Source organism: Microtus oregoni, unplaced genomic scaffold (genome assembly GCF_018167655.1).
Source record: "Microtus oregoni isolate MIOR12 unplaced genomic scaffold, Mior012 000004F_ref0000308, whole genome shotgun sequence".
Taxonomy (NCBI): Eukaryota; Metazoa; Chordata; class Mammalia; order Rodentia; family Cricetidae; genus Microtus; species Microtus oregoni.
In genome coordinates this window covers 47,903,848-47,923,055 of record NW_024543063.1, presented here as the reverse complement: position 1 = coordinate 47,923,055, position 19,208 = coordinate 47,903,848, and the positions used below count along the sequence as shown (strand labels likewise).

General features: G+C 41.0%; 1 protein-coding gene across 1 annotated transcript in view; it reads right to left on the bottom strand.

The window, feature by feature from the left end:
- The window catches only part of Sntb2 (syntrophin beta 2), a 75,838-nt gene that overhangs the window by 36,429 nt on the left and 20,201 nt on the right, over nt 1-19,208 (bottom strand). The gene's annotated exons all lie outside the window — the stretch shown is intronic.

Sequence of the window (19,208 nt, the reverse complement as noted above, 5' to 3'; positions counted from 1 at the left end):
CAATTCCCAACACCCACATGGTAGTTCACAACTGTAACTCCAAGATCCGACACCTCACAGACATACATGCAGAGAAAAACACCAATGCACATAAAATAAAAATAAACAAATTTTGAGGAAAAAAAAAAGCTCAGTTGATACAAGGGCAAATAAGGGTTGCATCCTGTCCTAAAGGAATGCTTAACCTGGATGGGGTACAGGAAGTTATATAAACATTATTACTGTGTTTAAAAGAAATGTGTCAAAGTACATATAAGCACAATGTCAACTAAACTGAAACCCCTTGCCTTTTCAAAATAGTCTACTACCACTAAATTCTCTTTCGAATACATAATATAGGTTGAGTATCCCATATCTGATATGCTAGCCACTAGAAGTCTTACAAATTTTGAAGTATCCGTATATACAGAGATAAAAATATTTGTATAAGCCGGGCGGTGGTGGCGCACGCCTTTAATCCCAGCACTCGGGAGGCAGAGGCAGGCGGATCTGTGTGAGTTCGAGACCAGCCTGGTCTACAAGAGCTAGTTCCAGGACAGGCTCCAAAACCACAGAGAAACCCTGTCTCGAAAAATCAAAAAAAAAAAAAAAAATTTGTATATACAAGAGAGGATGAACAAGAAATCCATTTTCATATAGACAGTATACATATGCTTGAAGGCGACTTAGGCAAGAGCATCTTCATCTGGACGGCTATATTAAGTCAGGTCTGGAATTTTCCACTTGTGTCATAGTTGTGCTCAAAAAGTTTCACGCTTTAGGTTTGTTTTTTTTTAATATTTATTTATTTATTTATTATGTATATAATATTCTGTCTACATGTGTGCCTACAGGCCAGAAAGGGCACCAGATCTCATTACAGATGGTTGGGAGCCACCATGTGGTTGCTGTGAATTGAACTCAGGACCTCTGGAAGAGCAGGCAATGCTTTTAACCGCTGAGCCATCTCTCCAGCCCCAGGTTTTAGGTTTTGAATGAAGTATAATTGATACACATTCACATAAAACAAAACTCAGAAGTACTAGGGTTTTATAATAATGATAGATTCCCATCACTAAAGGTAACTATTGTGTGATCATGGAAAGGTACTACATGTGTTAAGCACAATGTAAGAACAGACACACTTGCATGTCTATCCACCAATTTCACACAATGGCAGTATATTATGCTTACTGTTTACTACTTGTATTTTGTTTAATAATGTGTCAGCACTCAGCTGGTCATTATCTTCCACCCCCTCCATGCCATCCAATAATGGTTTTTTATGAACACCCAACACTTCTACAACACAACGGAGATACCTTTGTTGGAGAATATTATTTTAAGGCTTGTTACTTTTGAGGCCTGTCCTGGAACTAGCTCTTGTAGACCAGGCTGGCCTCGGACTCACAGAGATAGGCCTGCCTCTGCCTCCCAAGTGCTGGAATTAAAGACTGCGCCACCACCACCTGGCTAGGTGTTACTTTTGCTTATGCCGTGGAACATTTGTTTAATGATGCAAAGATGTGTTTGATTAAATAAATTCCCCTGCAGTCAGGAGGTTGCATTAGCAAGTAGCTGACAGGAAGTGGTGGGGAGGAGCCAGGTGGAGAAGGGCTTTTAAGGAGGGGCGAGGAGAAGTGGGAGGCCTGGAGAGATGCAAGAAGAGGTGAGGTATTTGCTATGCAGCCTCTCTGAGGAGCAAAATTCCATCTCAACCTTTGACTCTTGAGTTCTTTAGACGGACAGAGATTTACACAAGTTCTCTTAGTGGCTCCGAATTCCCCCAAACTTCGGCTCTTGCAGCCTAAACGCTGCTGATGGTGGTGGACCTGCAGTTGCTGATTCAGAGAGCTGTGGCCTTGCCTGGTTCAGTTCTTACTGCTTCAAAGCTCTCTGGTTTTACCTGCTGCTTCTAAGGTCCTCACCTAAAAACAAGAGTGATTCTACACAAGTGCAAGCTCCAGGCACACGGTGAATATACGATATACAGCAGGTGCCTTTCTTTGCCTGACTTAGAAACCCTGAGAAAGTTTTAAAAATTAACCCTAATCAGTAGAAGAGATGAAGCCATTGTCATATGTTATTAATCTAAGCATTTGGGATACAGAGACAGGTGTATTTCTGTGAGTTCAGGGCCAGATGGGTTGATCTAGAGAGTTCCAGGACAGCCAAAGCTACGAAGTGAGACCCTGTCTCAAACAAATGAAACAAGCAAAAACACCACACTGCTATCTGCTGAAACCAAGCATACGAGGAGACATAATTCTAATGCTGCCATTTAGATATAGCGCAGATACTTGCATGTGTATATTTTTCCTGCATGTTTTTATAAATGCATTTCTGGGTGGAGAGAGTAAACGCTTGCTGCCTGGGTCACTAGGGAGACTTTTCATCCTGAAAGAATGAGCAGGAGTGTAGCCAGTATATCCCTTGTGCAGCTGACTCAGGTATTTCAATACACACTTGAGCTCTGTGCTTTTAGGAGAGGATTAGGTCACGAGAACTTGGCAGAAATTCCTAAGGGTTTCAATCAATGCCAATGTCAGAGCCATGCTTTTGAACACTTACAGCACCATGCCAGTTACTGGGCTACCAACTGGGGGAAACAAAGCCATTCTAAATGAGTACCCTTGAAAAGTACAATGATTAAAAGAGTCCTTAATGATCTACTCAGGATTACCATCTATAATATGATTACTACAAACATGCTAAAACAAAAGCAAAGCAGCCACACACCTAACCTAAGGGTCACTGTACTGAAAGAGCAGCCCAGATAGTAGACTGCTTTCCTAGCATGCATACAGCCCCTGGTCTGACATTCTGCACCTCACAAGCCAAGCATGGTGATTTATGCCTGTAATCCCAGCACTCAAGTAGTGGAAGGAGGAGGATTAAAAATTCATGGGCGACGCCGCGTGGTGGTGGCGTACGCCTTTAAGCCCAGCACTTGGGAGGCAGAGGCAGGCGGATCTCTCTGAGTTCAAGGCCAGCCTGGTCTACAAGAGCTAGTTCCAGGACAGGCACCAAAGCTACAGAGAAACCCTGTCTCGAAACCCCTCTCCCACCCCAAAAAAAATTCATGGGCAATAGTGGCGCATGCCTTTAATCCCAGCACTCAGGAGGCAGAGGCAGGCAGATCTCTGAATTTGAGGCCAGCCTGGTCTATAGACAGCCAGGCTACACAGAAAATCCCTTTATATGGATAGGGTGGGAGTCATCAGAATAACCACACACCCTGTTTGTCATTGCTCTAAGTGCTCAGACGTTAGAGCTAATGTTCTACCTTACCTGTGTTGATCACTTATTAAAAACAAGGGGAAGTCTCTAGGTAGTCTTAGAATTCTTGTCTAGGCTTTGAGGCTTTAGGATCCATCCAGAAAAACATGAGGAGAAAAAACCAAAGTGAAAGCGCTCCTATCCATCCTGAAAAGTATCAGTCTCACACCTTCTCCTTTTTCGGGTCTTTTGAGGTAGGATTTCTCTGTGCAGTCCTGGCTGTTCTGGGACTGGCTCTCTAGACCAGGTTGGCCACTAATTCACACAGATTCACCTGTTTTTTCTCCCCAGTGCTGGAATTAAAGGCATGTGCCAACATCATTTGCCCCTTCTCCTTTTCAAATGACAAAAAACACGGCTGTTATGAGATGGTGCAGCTGGTAAAGGTGCTTGCCACCAACCCCGAGGACCTCATTCTCAGGGACTCTACAGAGGAAGGAGAGAAAGGACTCAAGCTAGTTGTCTTCTGACCTCTGCACACACACAAAATAAATAATTGTAATTAATAAACATTATCTGTCCTGTACATGTATCTATAAACCTACTGGAAAGTATTTTTATCAAAATATTACAGTGACTGTATATATGTTGATTTTAAATATATAATTCTGTACATTATAAATGTAATGCCTGTGTTATGTGTTTTTAAAAATAAGATCACCAACTTGACTAAGTAGTAAGTTAAGACTGTCTCTAAAAGGGAAGGAGAGGGAAAAGGAGGAAGGAAGAGAAAGGAATGTTTATATAGATTTTTAAGTTATTTATTTTTTAAATGATTTATTTTTGTGTACATTGGTGTTCTGCTTGCATTTATGTCTGTGTGAGGGTGTCATATTCCCTAGAAGTGGAATTACAGACAGTTGTGAGCTGTCATGTGGGTGCTAAGAACTGAACCCAGGTCCTCTGGAAGAGAAGTCAAAGCTCTTAACCACTGGGCCATCTCTCCAGTTCCTGTAAAATGTTTATTTTTATTTATTCATGTGTGCCTATTTGTCTGTATGTGTACTCCTAGCATTCAATACCCATAAAGGCCAGAAGAGGGCCTCAGATCCCCCAGAACTGGAGTTATATGTGGCTGTGAGCCAACAAAGTGGATTCTGGGAACCAAACTCAGGTTCTCTGCAAAAGCAGCCAGTAGTGCTCTTAACCACTAAGTCATGGCTCCAATCCCCTTTCTTCCATCCAAGATAATTAAATAAAAAATGCTGAAAGGAAAAAAAAACCCCAATTCTACTTTATCTTCTAAACTTTCTAGTATTAGATTTTCCAAACTTTCTGGTATTAGATTTTCCACATCAAGTCTTAAGTATTATTCAAGAATCACCATATCACATACTACTGTGTTCATCATAATTTACTAAGCTATTCCCTAATTATTGGGTATTTAGCTTTAATGAGCTGCAATGAACATTTTTTGGGAGAAAATAATTACTGGGTCAAAGAAATTTTCAAGATTCCTAAATAAACATGGATAAATTGTTTCCCCCAAAGCCAGATTTTGCTATTTTATACTCTGAGCATGTCCAAAGTTATGTGTAATGGCTAATCGTGATTGTCAACTTTAATTGGATCTGGAGTAAGGTAAAAGACAGACATGCTTCTGAGTGGGTATGTGAGTGTATTTTCTTGGAAGGATTGGCAGAGAGGAGATCTTTCCTATGCCCAGATACAAGAAGAAAGCTGTTTGATTCCACCTGCTATCCTTTGATCCTTGCTGGTGCATGTATCTACCCTGTTGCTGTCTGTTGTCATCTTTTGCTGACAACTCAACTCAGCATTTTCAGCCTTCCATGTGGATTGAAGACTAGTGATTCTCCAGGAACCCTCTAGGCCTTAGCACCAGATTGAAACTGCTAAAGAACCAGCTACTGGGTTCTCGATTTCTCCAGCAGTAGACAAACACTGTTGGACTATCCAGTTTGTATCATGGTAGCAAACACCAGCACCACCAGGGTGGCAGAGGTAGGTAGATTTCTGTGAATTCCAACCCAGCCTGGTCCACATAGTGAGTTGCAGGCTGACCAGAGCTACATAATGAGACTTTGTCTCAAAACCAAACAAGGGCCAGGTAGTGGTTGTGCATGCACTTGGGAAATAGAGGCAGGCAGATCTGTTTTGAGTTTGAGGCCAGTCTGGTCTACAGAGTGAGTTCCAGGAAAACCAAGGCTACACAAAGAAACCCTGCTTGGGGAAAGGGGAAACAAAGAAAGGAAAAACAAAATAGGGTTGTTTTTTTTTTTTTAGGAGTTTATGCAAACTGACAAAAAAGGTTTTACTGTCCTCAGCTCGATTCTACATGGTTATTATATTAGCACAGAAACACCGGCTTTCACACCTTCACATATATAAACACACAAACCCCAACTATACTGAAATAATTGGGGCTTTTTACGGTATAATTAGTAGGCTTTTACCTACTAATCTAATAGGGTTAAGTAGCTGTGGGCTATTCATAAAATAAATACTTCTTAAATAGATTTTTAACTTTTTTTCTCTGTAAAAGTTCCCTCAAACTGTAACAGAATACATAAATGTATTTTAAACATTCTAGGTTGACATTTTTAGGTGTTTTTGTGAGAAGACGGCCACTGTAAATCCGCCTTTGGAAACTGCCACACACACAGTTTAAGACCCTCTTACAGCAATAAAGAAACAGGAAATCGCTTTCCTTTGATATTGATCACACTCACTCATTGCCCTCCTCCTCTCTCTAGTTAAATCATCTTATTCAGAGGACTGAAGGTGAGGAGGGCAGAAGAGGACCACCAGATCTGCTGTTCTCCTCAGCACTGCAGATCTTCCTGGCCTCTTCTCTGGAGTTCTGCTTTTTTTTTTTTTTTGACAGGGCCCAGGCTGCCCTTGAACTTGCAATAATCTTCCTGTCTCTGCAGGTTAAGTGCAGGGATCACGAGTACAGGTCACCACACCCACCTCAATTTATACTTATTTTCTATGGCCTTCCTGATTTTCTTTCTTTTTTTTTTTTTTTTTTTGTAGTTAAGTATGCTTTTCCTGCTTCTTTCTCTACAAAGAAGCACTGCTTTATATGAAACAATGTATTGTTTCTTTTTCCGTTTACCTTTTTGGGTGACATATATATACCTCATGTTGGTCTTGAATTTGCCATCCTCCTGCCTCAACCTTCTGAGTATTGGAAATTATAGGTCTGTGCTACTAAGTGAAATGTTCTGATCATGTAGAAGATTTTTTTTTGAAAAAAAAGTTCTTTTAAATTTTTTTTACAGGGCCATGCTGACCTCAAAATTGAGATCTTGGGTTTGATTCCAAAGTGCTGGAATTACAGATATGTTAGAAATCACCACAGCGATCCTGCAGAGTTTTCCCCTCTTTGAGAAAAGAAAAAGCAAAAACTTTTATTGAAATAATGCCTTCTCTCATGATGAACTACATACAGCACCACACTGCTGAGAACAGAGCCCAGGAAACCCTGCGTATTAGCAAACACTCTACAGCAGATGACTTGTTTGTTTTGTTTTTCAAAACAAGGTTTCTTTGTATAGCTCTGACTGTCCTGGAACTCGCTCTGTAGACCAGGCTGCCCTCTGACTCACAGATCTGCCTACCTCTGCCTCCTAAATGCTGGGATTAAAGGTGTGCACCACCACTGCCTGGATTCTTTTTCTTATTTTTTATAACCCCACTGAGAACATATAAAAATGTAATGCTAACCCTAATACCAACTAAGAAACTTACCCGATACATACACTTACATATATGAGCTGTGTAAATGACAGCAGGAACTCTACATAAATGGTTTGTAGAATGACATTATCATGTAAAACATCTGGAGATGGGACTCCAGACAGCTCCCCCAAAATAGCAAGCTAATTGTGCTTTGTCTTCCCCTTCACAAGAGACCAATTTTTAACAGCATACAGTTTTTTTATTTATAATTCCCGGATCATCGTAGATCACCACCCTGGCAATTGTCATGTCCGTGTTTTGTCATCTATTCTGCTTGCCTGATGACACACCCACAAGAATAAAACACCACAAGATTAGACCAGATATGACAGTCCATGCCTATCACCTCAGGAAGTAGAGGCAGGAGAATGAGGTGTTTAAGGCTAGCCTGGGCTATGAGGCCCTGACTCACAGAAACTTAACTAAAAAAAATAAATAAATAAAAGGAAAGCTATGTCTCACCTCCAAAAAAAAAAAAAAGCAATCCCCAAAAAACTTTAGGCCAGCAGATAAAATAGAAATTGGGATGTAAAACGTAATAAAAATGCTATAGAAATATAAAATTAAAATGTTACATATAACTGAATGTAACACTAGCAAAACAATGAAAAATACTTAGGAAAATACTACGCAAAATGTTCTCCATTAAACAAAAAAGCTCTACCAGTAAAGTACAAGGAAATTCATCTCTTTCTTTGCTCCTAAGTGGATGTATCTTGGACTAGCTGGATAGACCGGATGGTTTGTTTTAGATCAGCACACTGAGTGATACACTGGACGGAAACATGGTATTAACCCAGCACAATAGCTGCCTTCACGGGGTCAGCAAGCACTCCATCCTGAACATCCAGTGAGAGCCACCACGGGAATAAGAACTTCATCCAAGTTTCCATACCTGCAATCACTTTGTAACTTTTAAATTGCACAAAGAACTGCTATTTGTAACTGCCAGGCTTTTATTGTCGTTAGAGATTTTCTGAACAATTTGGTGGAATAACCAAATTCAGGAAGTGGAGATCTTAAAGACAAATATGTGCTTGACTGTGTTCTCTCCTCCTTATACAACATAATGGAGGACTGTGGCTGCAGCACACTGAGACCAACACTGAATGTTGAGCTATAGTGTAATATTTATATATCAATAACAATGTCTTACTAGTTTCCTTGGTTAAATTATAATGAAAACAAAGAGTAGAACAATTCCACCATTAAAATTATTAGTAGAATGGTAGGGATTATAACCCATAAAATAAAAACCATGAGTTTATGCTGATATAAACAAATAACTAAGTAAATACAGTAAAGAATAAGCTCTTTTTTACAGAAGAATACTAAATAAAAAATACCAGAGGAGGTTGGTGGGGATATAGCTCAGTTGGTAAAAGACTGCCAAGTACATATGAAACCAAGCTCCAACTCCAGTACACACCTGTAACATCAGAACTCAGGAAGAGGAAGCGCGAGGTTTAGAATTTCAAGGTCATCCTTGACTACCGGTGAGTTTAAGGCCAGTCTGGGAAGCAGGAGAGTACCCAAAATAAATACAATAATAATAACAGGAGAAAAAGGAACAAGAACAAGCAAACAAAAACAATCAAGTATCTTTCTTGCAGAAGAAAATATATTTGTCAGTTTAACAAATTATATCTCAGTTTAAGCGGTGGTGGCACACACCTTTAATCTCAGGCAGAGGCAGGCGGATCTCTGTGAGTTCGAGACCAGCCTGGTCTACAGAGCTAGTTCCGGGATAGGCTCCAAAGCCACAGAAAAACCCTGTCTTGAAAAAAAAAAAAACAATCCCCCCCAAAAAAAAGAAAGAAAAAAGAAAATATATTTGATATATTTGTTAACATAAAACCACCAAGAAGCTTAAATAAATGATGGGGTTTTTTAGAATTATGTATGGTTGGTACAATTTTGTTTTTTGAAAGAAGGTTTCTCTGTGTAGCCCTGGCTGTCCTAAACTCAGATATCATCTGCCTCTGCCTCATGAGGCACTACCAAACCCAGCTGGTTGGTACAAACCATTAAATATTAGAAAAAAAGATACAACCAAACGAGAGGGCTCTTTCTAATATACCTGGAACACACACATCACTGCCTCAGAGATCTGAGATCCTCCCCCACTCTGACCCAGCTCTATTACTGACGCACTACCCAACCATAAACAAATTACTTAATCTCTAGGCTTGTATTATAATCATCTGTGTAATGACTGTTATATTGCTATTACATGCTATTAAGAGACTCAGCTAAATATAAATCACACAATGCAGTATCATTACTCATTCAACCTTTGGGGAGGTTTATAATTCCAGGAGTATATAAGAATACTCCTCGGTGTGACATCTGTGCAAAATCAGACACTAAACACATTCTTACACCCTAGCTCCTCCATGATGGCCCTTCCAGGTACTAATCTAATTATCATTAAGCCAGTTAATCCTTCACACTATCAACCAACTATAGTTCTGTACGGAACCCAAGGCTAAATAATGAAGAGTTTCTTATTCTTATCTGAGGTTTCCCCTCAACCCCTACCTTCAACATCCACAGGGTTTCTTTATGTAGCCTTGGCTATCCTGGAACTTGCTTTGTAGACTAGGCTGGTCTTGAACTCAGAGACCCATCTGCCTGTGCCTCTGAGTTCTGGGGTTAAAGGTGTGTGTCACCATAGCCCAGCCTTATCTGAGGTTTTATAGATACTAAAAACTTGAGTTCATTGAAGATACCTGACTCTCTAATCCTCAGCTCTTTCTGCTAAAATTAATCACATACTTCTGCAATCTTTGCTGCAGGCTCACTGTTAGTAAGAGATTTTTCACAGCTGAAACATGCTGCATTTAAGAAAGCCATCACTCCTTCCCTTCCTTCCTTTGTTTAGAGACAGTATCTTATTCTATAACCCAGCCTGGCCTCTCACTATATATATATATATAAACTGACCTTGAACTTGAGGTGATTCGCCTGCCTCCGTCTCCCAAATGACGTATTATAGGTATGAGTCACCACATTCAGTTGGGAAATCTCTTGATACAGAGAACAGATCCCACCAGAACTCTCTCTCTCTCTCTACTTTGAACTACTGCCTCAAGGCAGCTTTAGATGTGTCAGACTCTACAACTATAATACAAACAAACTCACTACAAATAACAAACATGACATCATAAGGTGTTGCTTCAGTCCTTTAAGAACCAACTTCAGACCTCTTAAAACATTCACTTACGCCTTTCTTGGTTGTGTCTTCTTTTGCATGTAACCAAGTACACTCCTAATTTACACGATGTCCAAACCCAACTCTTTTCTCCAACATCATACCTCCAATGTTTAAATTACTTGACACAGTTAGTGGTACCACTAGTTGCCCAAATTAGAAACCCAATGCTAGTCGGGCAGTGGTGGCGCATGCCTTTTATCCTAGCAGAGGCAGAGGCAGGCAGATCTCTTTGAGTTTGAGACCAGCCTGGTCTACAAGAGCTAGTTCCAGGACAGGCTCCAAAGCTACAGAGAAACGTTAAAAAAAAAAAAAAAAAAAAAAAGGAAGGAAGGAACCCAATGCTAGCTTCAGTCTACACCAACTCTTCAAATATAAATATACAGACAGTAGATCAGCAACAGTCATCAAGTCTTCTTTCAAAATGTTTGCTCTGGGCCTGGAAAGATGGCTCAGCAGCTAAGAGTGTAAACTGCTCTTCCAGAGGTCCAAAGTTCAGTTCCTGGAACCCATGTTGGGAGCTCACAACTGCCTTAACTCCACAGTTCCAGTAGATCTGACACCCTCTTATGGTCTATACACATGTGATAAACACACACACACACACTTTTTTTTTTTTTTTGGTTTTTCGAGACAGGGTTTCTCTGTGGTTTTGGAGCCTGTCCTGGAACTCGCTCTTGTAGACCAGGCTGGTCTCGAACTCACAGAGATCCGCCTGCCTCTGCCTCCCGAGTGCTGGGATTAAAGGCATGCGCCACCACCGCCCGGCACACACACACTTTTTAAAAGCTATGTGTAGTGGCACGTAACTTAGTGGCACTTTAATCCTAGAAGTGGAAGAAGAATCAGAAGTTCAAGGTCATCCTCAACTATATAGGAAGTTGGTGCCAGTCTAGCATATGTGAAACCCTACCCAAAGAAAGCAAGGTAAAAGAGATCAGAAGCTAATAGATGTACTGTAGGCCAGAGAGATGGCTCAATGGTTAAAAGCACTGGCTGCTTTCCCAGACGTCCTGAGTTCAATTCCCAGTAGTTACATGGTGTTCACAACCACCTATAATAGGAACGGATGCCCTTTTCTGGTCTGCAGGCAGGCATATGTGCAGAGCACTCAAACCTAAAATATATATAAATAAAATTTAAAAAAGTGTTTTCATAAATTTGGGCAATGGTGGCACACACTTTTAATCCCAGCACTCGGGAGGCAGAGGCATGTGGATCTCTGTGAGTTCAAAACTAGATTGGTCTACAGAGCGAGTTCCAGGATAGGTTCCAAAGTTACACAGACAAACCCTGTCTGAAAAAACCAAAAAGACTTGTTACCTTTTCCAGAGGACCAAAATTGAGTTCCCAGCACCCTTGTAAAGTGGCTTACAACTGCCTGTAACTCCAGCTTCAAGGAATGGACAACCTTTTCTGGCCTCTGCAGTTACACATACAAACACATTTACACATAAATCGTAGTAAATCTTTAAAGACTTATTTAAAGCTGGGTGGTGGTGCACGCCTTTAGTCCCAGCACTCGGGAGGCAGAGGCAGGCAGATCTCTGTGAGTTTGAGGCCAGCCTGATCTACAAAAACTAGTTCTAGGACAGGAACCAAAGCTACAGAAAAACCTTGTCTCAAAAAAAAAAAAAAAAGGGCGGGTGGAGACAGAAAACATTACTCTTTTCCCCCTTTAAGTCCATATTTGGTTGAATGTACGATGTGTGTTCTTGTGTACCAATAGATGTCCTAGAGGACATCAGAATCCCTAGAACTGGAATTACAAACAGCTGTGAGCTGTCGTGTGGGTTCTAAGAATCAAACCTTGGTCCTCCACTCCTGAGTGCTGGGATGAAGGGCTGCACCACCTGCCTGGCTTTCTCGTTCTTTGAACCAGCTTCCTCATGGTATTTCTGTCTGGCTTTTCACTTGCAATCTTTCTGCTTCCACCTTCAGAACAGTGGCATTACAAGGACCCACCACTTCTGTCCAGCTTCTCTCACCTCATTCTTACAGAGCCAGGGTAAATTAGAGATGTTAGAATAATGAACAGGCAATGACACTTTATTTATTCACCTGCCTATACACTTGTGTATATACACATGCCACAGCATCTTTGGGGAAGTCAGGACAACCTGTGCAAGAACTCAGCTGAGTCATTTCTCCAGTCCCTATTTGGTTGAGAAGAGTCTCACTAAGTAGCTGAGGATGACCTCAAATTCACTATGTAATAAAGACTGGTCTTGATTTTCTAGCTTCCTGCCTCAGTTTCCCAAGTGTTGGGACTACAGACATGCACCATTATGCCCAGCTCTGGAACAGCTCTGGATGTGTGCGAGTTTGTCCTTGGAAGTGACAGCCCACGTGTTAATAACAGCATTTTACAAATCAGTAAGAGTGCTTATCCAGAGATTATATTTATCTTTGTGCACGGCAAGTCCTCTTCTGCTTTTAGGGGATTATTCTAGGAAAGGAGAAAGATTCATTACTGTAGTTAAGTACATATCTAAACTCCATATAGCCCTATAAATGATCACATTTGATAAGATTAATGAAATGCTGAGTTCGAGGCTAGTTTGGTCTACATAGCGAGGTTCCAGGGCAGGCTCAAAAAAAAAAAATGTTCTTTTGTTTTGTTTTTTGAGACAACGTTTCTTTGTAGCCTTGGCTGTCCTAGAACTTACTCTGTAGAGCAGTAGGCTGGCCTTGAACTCACAGTGAGCCACCTGCTTCTACCTCCTGAGTACTGGGATTAAAGGTGTGCACCACCACTCACTCACTGTGGAGTTGAAGATGTAGTGGTAATTAGTAGGCCTGTCTACCATGTGAAAGGCCCTGGTTTTCATGCCCAGTACTAAGACGGGTATACTGTGTGGAGTCTCTCTCTCACTCTCTCTCATACACACACACAAGTATAATCCAAGAAAACTGAAGCCCCCCCAAAATCAGAAAACCCCTGTCATTTTCCCCTGTCCTCTTTTATTATCCTCCCCTGCCCTCTTATTATCCTCCCCTGGACCGAATTCAAGGCCTTGTGCACACACAGCTCAGCTTCCAATCTTCTTCTTTTCTTAATTGTTTCTGATCTTTTTTTTTTTTTTTAAATATTTATTTATTATGTACACAATACTCTGTCTGCGTGCATGCCTGCAGGCCAGAAGAGGGCACCAGACCCCACCACAGATGGTTGTGAGCCACCATGTGGTTGCTGGGAACCGAACTCAGGACCTCCGGAAGAGCAGGCAACGCTCCCAACCTCTGAGCCATCTCTCCAGCCCATTGTTTCTGATCTTTAAGATACATGCAGTTACCATATGTAAAGATTATTCAGCAGCCAGCACCAAAACATTTGCTCCTGGTGTCTTTATAACTAAAAACAGAAGTAGTCAGGTCTTATCTAAGATTAATTTAATAATCTTACTAGTATGAGAGCAAGTGAACATTTTATCTAACTCCTACTTTGGAATGTGAGAAAAAAGTCAGTTGCGATGACACTCATTTGTCACCCCAGCACTTCGGCAGTTACAGCAGGAGGATGGCAAGTTAGGCTAGCCACAAAAACAAACAAATAAGCAGCCAGCTAGGAGAAGGGGCTCATGTCTATAACTTAGCACCCAGAAAGTTGAAGCAAGAGGATCTTGAATGTCTGATGGCAGGCAACCTGATACTGTGACTCAAAAAACCAACTGATTAATGAATTGAACAAAAAAAAAAAAAGGTTCTGTCTGACTATAAACCAGGCATGGTGGTACCTGTAACCCTAGTGCTTCAAAGACTAAAGCTGTAGATTAAAGAGTTCCAAGGTCAAGCCGGGCGATGGTGGCGCACGCCTTTAATCCCAGCACTTGGGAGGCAGAGGCAGGCGGATCTCCGTGAGTTCGAGACCAGCCTGGTCTACAAGAGCTAGTTCCAGGACAGGCTCCAAAACCACAGAGAAACCCTGTCTCGAAAAACCAAAATAAATAAATAAATAAATAAATAAAAAGAGTTCCAAGGTCAGCCTGGGTTATGTAGTAAATTCAAGGCCACCCTGAAATACACAGTAACAACCTGTCTTGAAAAGAAAAGAGAAAGAAAAGTCGTGGAGATGGATGGACTCAGTGAGTAGAGATGCTTACGGAGCAAGACTGAAAACCTGAGTTCAATCTCTGGAATCCAAAAAAAGTGTCAAAAAAAGAGAGAGAGAGAGGAGCCTGTGAGGTAGCCTAGCAGAGAATCAACTCCAGCACACTGTACTCATACATACAGTGTGATACATGCATGTCTGCACTTACACACACTCACATGATGGAAAGAGACAACTCCAGCATACTGTACTCATAATACAGTGTGATTCAAGCATGTCTGCACTTACACACACTCACGAGACAAACTCCAGCATATTGTAATCTGATCTCATACATACATGCATATGCATGTCTGTACTTACATATATACACACATATAACAAATAAATGACCATTTAAGAAAAGAATGAGGATCAAACAGCAAACATGTATCTAAGAAAATGATCTGACAAGGGTACATTTTTGCTGGGATCTGTTGTGTGTGTCATTCAGGCTGCCTCAACTTCTCACATGCTGCCACCAGGCATGTCAAAGGGCCAACCCTTTCATCTGTTTCTATAAACAGACCCCTTTTAGTCAGAGCTTTTTCATCCTATGGCAATGCATCTTATGACTATCAGACATAAGACTTAAAACCAGGCTCAATATGTATCATGCTGTCCACTATAAAAGCACCAAATGGTTTATGACTCACCAAAAGCAGTACAGAGAGCCTGAATAGTCACTGGCACCTTTTCCTTGTCAAAGACATCCAGGTAATGATGTAGGGAGAGACTGGCTGAAAAAGCAGCAAGGAAACCCCTGCCAACCTACTTCTCAAAAGGTTGTCGAAGAAATTATGCATCCCATGTGTCCATCCTAGATCTTTGGGTTTCAATTTTTCTGTGTGTAAAATTATGATAGCTTTCTTAAAATAGTCATTACAAGGTATAATAATGTATGAAGAGAGATTTTCAGAAACTGTAAAGCCATAAAGATGTGGGATATCATTACTTTTTTCCCAATGCAGCAATCAGGACTTGATTTTTTGTTTGTTTGTTTTTGTTTCTAGACAGAGTTTCTCTGTGAAACTGTCCTGGTTGACCAGGAATTCACTTTGTAGACTAGGACAGCCTCGAACTCACAGCAGTCCACCTGCCTCTGCCTCCCAAGTGATGGAATTAAAGGTGTGCACCACTACAGCCTGGCTAATCTTGACATTTTTACATGCTCAGAAATTAGCACAGTGCACAGCAAAGAGCATGTGCTCAGATAGTGTTTTTTGTATGAATTTGTTTGTTTTTTGATTTTCGAGACAGGGTTTCTCCGTAGCTTTTGGTTCCTGTCCTGGAACTAGCTCTTGTAGACCAGGCTAGCCTCGAACTCACAGAGATCCGCCTGCCTCTGCCTCCTGAGTGCTGGGATTAAAGGCGTGCGCCACCACCGCCCGGCTCTTGTATGCATTTGTGCACCACTAGTCAGGAACTCCTTCCAAGGAGTATTGTCTGGGATTGAAGAGTTAAGAGCACCCAAGTTCAGCTCCCAGCATTCATATAAGGTGGCTCACAAGTGCCTGGAACTCCAATTCCAGAAGATTCAATACCCTCTTCTGTGGACATCTCCACTCACAAGCACATCCCTCATCCCCCACATATGTATAATTAAAAATAAACCTAAAAAAAAGAAAACAAAACAACAATGATGCTGAAGAGATGGACTTAATTGGCTGCTCTTCCAGACGACCAGGTTTTGAATCCCAGCACCCACAAATTGTCTCTAAACTTTCTTTTGTCCCAGTTTCAGGGAATCTAGGCACTTTCCGGGCCTCAATGGGCACTTACTTACATGCAGGCAAAAGACCCAAACACATAAAATTAAAAAAATCTTTCTTGTCAAATCTTGGTCATGGAAAGACAATACATGTGCCCAAGCAGAAAAGACAGACATGAATTAGTGCACGCAGGCTTACAGCACAAAAGCAGAGACACAAACAAGGAGGAAGTCACAGTCACAGAAACCTAAGCAGCTAGGAAAGTCTAGGACACAGGCTCAAGGTCAAAAGAAGTCACCTGCTGAGTCACTAGTTGAAGTGTTAGCAGATTGAAAGATAGCCTTGCCTGTTGTGGGTCTTCCTCTTTAAGGAAATACAAAGATAAAAAATAATGAAGTATTTCCTCAAACATCAAAAACCAGTTCCTTCAGAGCAGAGTTTGAAGTCACCTCTACAACGGAGACTTTAACTTTAGAAGATAATGGACAGCTGGGTTTGGTGGTGCACGCCTTTAATCCCAGCACTTGGAAGGCAGAGGCAGACAGACCTTGGTGAGTTTGAGACCAGCCTAGTCTACAAAGTTCCAGGACAGTTAGGGCTGTTACACAGAGAAACCCCATCTTGGAGAAGGAAAAAAAACCAAGTCTCACTCATTTATACCACATTAGTACCACAGTAGTCTTGCTGAAGGAACAGAGGTGTAAGATATGCTAAAGATTCCCCCTGCCCAGTAGTAAAACGAAGAGTTTTCCATACATTCTAAAAACACTGGCAGTTTATCCCTAATCCATAAATCCAAGTAAAACCATTCAAGCACAAAGAAAATCTTTTTCAGTTCAGCATTATTTTTTGTTTGTTTGGTTTGTTTTTTAAATCTCCAGTTTTTGTTGAATAACAGAAGAATGATTAAACAGATAATGATAAATGGTCTTGTTATAGGCTGAATGTCTTTTCAAACAGGGTCTCTCTTTAGCCTTGGCTGTCCTGGAGCTTATAAACTAGGCTGGCCTCAAACTCACAGAGATCTGCCTGTCTCTGTCTCCCAAGTTCTGGGATCAAAGGCGTGAGACACCACTGCCTGGCTATATATTAAGTATATATTAATTATACTTCAAAGGCCTATGTGTTGAAGCATGGCCCCTAGCCTCTAAAACAGATAGATGATGGAATCTTTAGAAGATGGGTTATAGTCACAGGAAGTCAGGTCATTAGGTACATGTTCTCAAAGTAAAGTTGGGCTCTCTGGCCCCCCCTCTCTCTGCTTTCTGGCAGAATAAGGAGCAGCTTTGTTCCACCACATTCTCCCACCAGATGTTTGGCCTCACAGGTCCCAAAGCAATGAGGCCAACAGTTCAATTGATTGAACTCTCTGGAACACTGAGCAAAAATAAAATTTTCTGCTCATTACAAACCATAAATTTATCTACAATTCTTTTTAACAGTAATAGAAAGCTAACAAATAGTCTTACATTTGAAATGGCTAATAAAACACCTTGAAAATGGAATGTGGTGGCTCATGCCTCTAATCCCAACACAAAGAAGGCACAATCAGGAGGATCAATGCAAATCTGAGGTCAGTCAGGTCTATGTAGCAAGACAGAGGGAAGCCTGGGCTACATATTGAGACACTGTCACAAAAAAAGCAAAACAAAAATGAAGCAAGGAAGCAAAAAAAGAAATCCAAAAAAACTTAAATAAACACACAAATACATACAAACACATGCACGCACACACACACATATATATACACAAACACACAAAATGCATAAACATATTACTCGTGCACACAGACATACACCTTAAAAGAAACATTGTTTCTCTAGAGTATCCTGGAAGATTATATTAGGATTTGATTCAATAACATTTCCTTTTTGGGGGAAGGGGTTTCAAGACTGGGTTTCTCTGTGTAGCCCTGGATGTCCTGAAACTCACTCTGTAGACCAGGATGGCCTCGAACCCACAGAGATTCACCTGCCTCTGCCTCCAGAGTGCTGGAGTGCTATCATTGTCCAGCTATAACATTTTTTCTAAGGCCGGGTGGTGGTGGCGGCACACACCTCTAATTCCAGGACTCAGGAGGCAGAGGCAGTCAGATCTTTATGAGTTTGAGGCAGCCTGGTCTACAAGAGCTAGTTCCAGGACAGGCTCCAAAAGCTACAGAGAAACCCTGTCTCAAAAAACCAAAAAGAACAACAAAAAATATTTCTTTATATTTCATTGCATTTAACTTATCCCTTTTTACTGTAAAGGAACTGAGCTTTAACAGTAACAGAACATAATAGATGAAAGGGCTTTGTGAACTTACCTAAACAATCACTGTGAATGAACAGTATGAGAATACAGGATGTTCTCCTATAGCTACCCCTGTGACAAAGTATCACGTACTGCAGATGCATCCAGAAGGGTGGAATAATATACTCTATTATCACTGTGTCCTTTCCTGTAATTGCACATTTTTGCTCTTCAAAGTTGCACGTATTCTTACTTACGTGACAATCTTAGCATCAACAATATTTGGGATGAATCCTTATCACAGCTAGCACAGTAAACAATGTAGGTTCTTGGGCCATATTGCCTGCATTTCTCTCAGACTTTTCCTTCTTGGGCAGAACCCAAAGCCTCAAGTTACTTATGGAGGAAACAAGAATATCTCTTTCAGAGGCAGAAGCATCCGCTGTAAAGCAGTTGGAACAGGGCCTAGCAAGCTCTCCATGCTTAATGAATGCTAGCTATTTTAATCACTACCCATCTTCTGAAGAATATTAGTATTCTGAAAAACAATAGATATTTTGGGTCTAAGAAATAAAACTAAGGTTCAAAGAGCATCTTGGGAGGTTTCATCTTAAGTAAATAAATTAGATCCTTTGTAGCAAAGCAACAAAAAAACTAGACTCTCCAGTCAATGTAGTCCTTTTATCCCTTCTCATTCTGGCAAACATACTCTTAACTTCCTGAGTGACTTCTTATGTCTTTTTTCCTCTTTCATTCAGTGATTCTCCATCCAAAGGCATGTAACTAGTACAGAACTTTTAACTGTCCCTCAGCATTCCTGACTTCACTTTAGTTGTATAGAAAATAAATCATGGCTGGAAAGTAGTTCAGTGGTTAAGAGCACTGGCTGCTCTTCTAGAAGACCCCGGTTCAATTCCCAGCTACCACACAGCAGTTTACAACTGTCTGTATCCTGTTCTGGGGGATCTGGTGCCTCTTCTACTCCCCGGGATCCTGT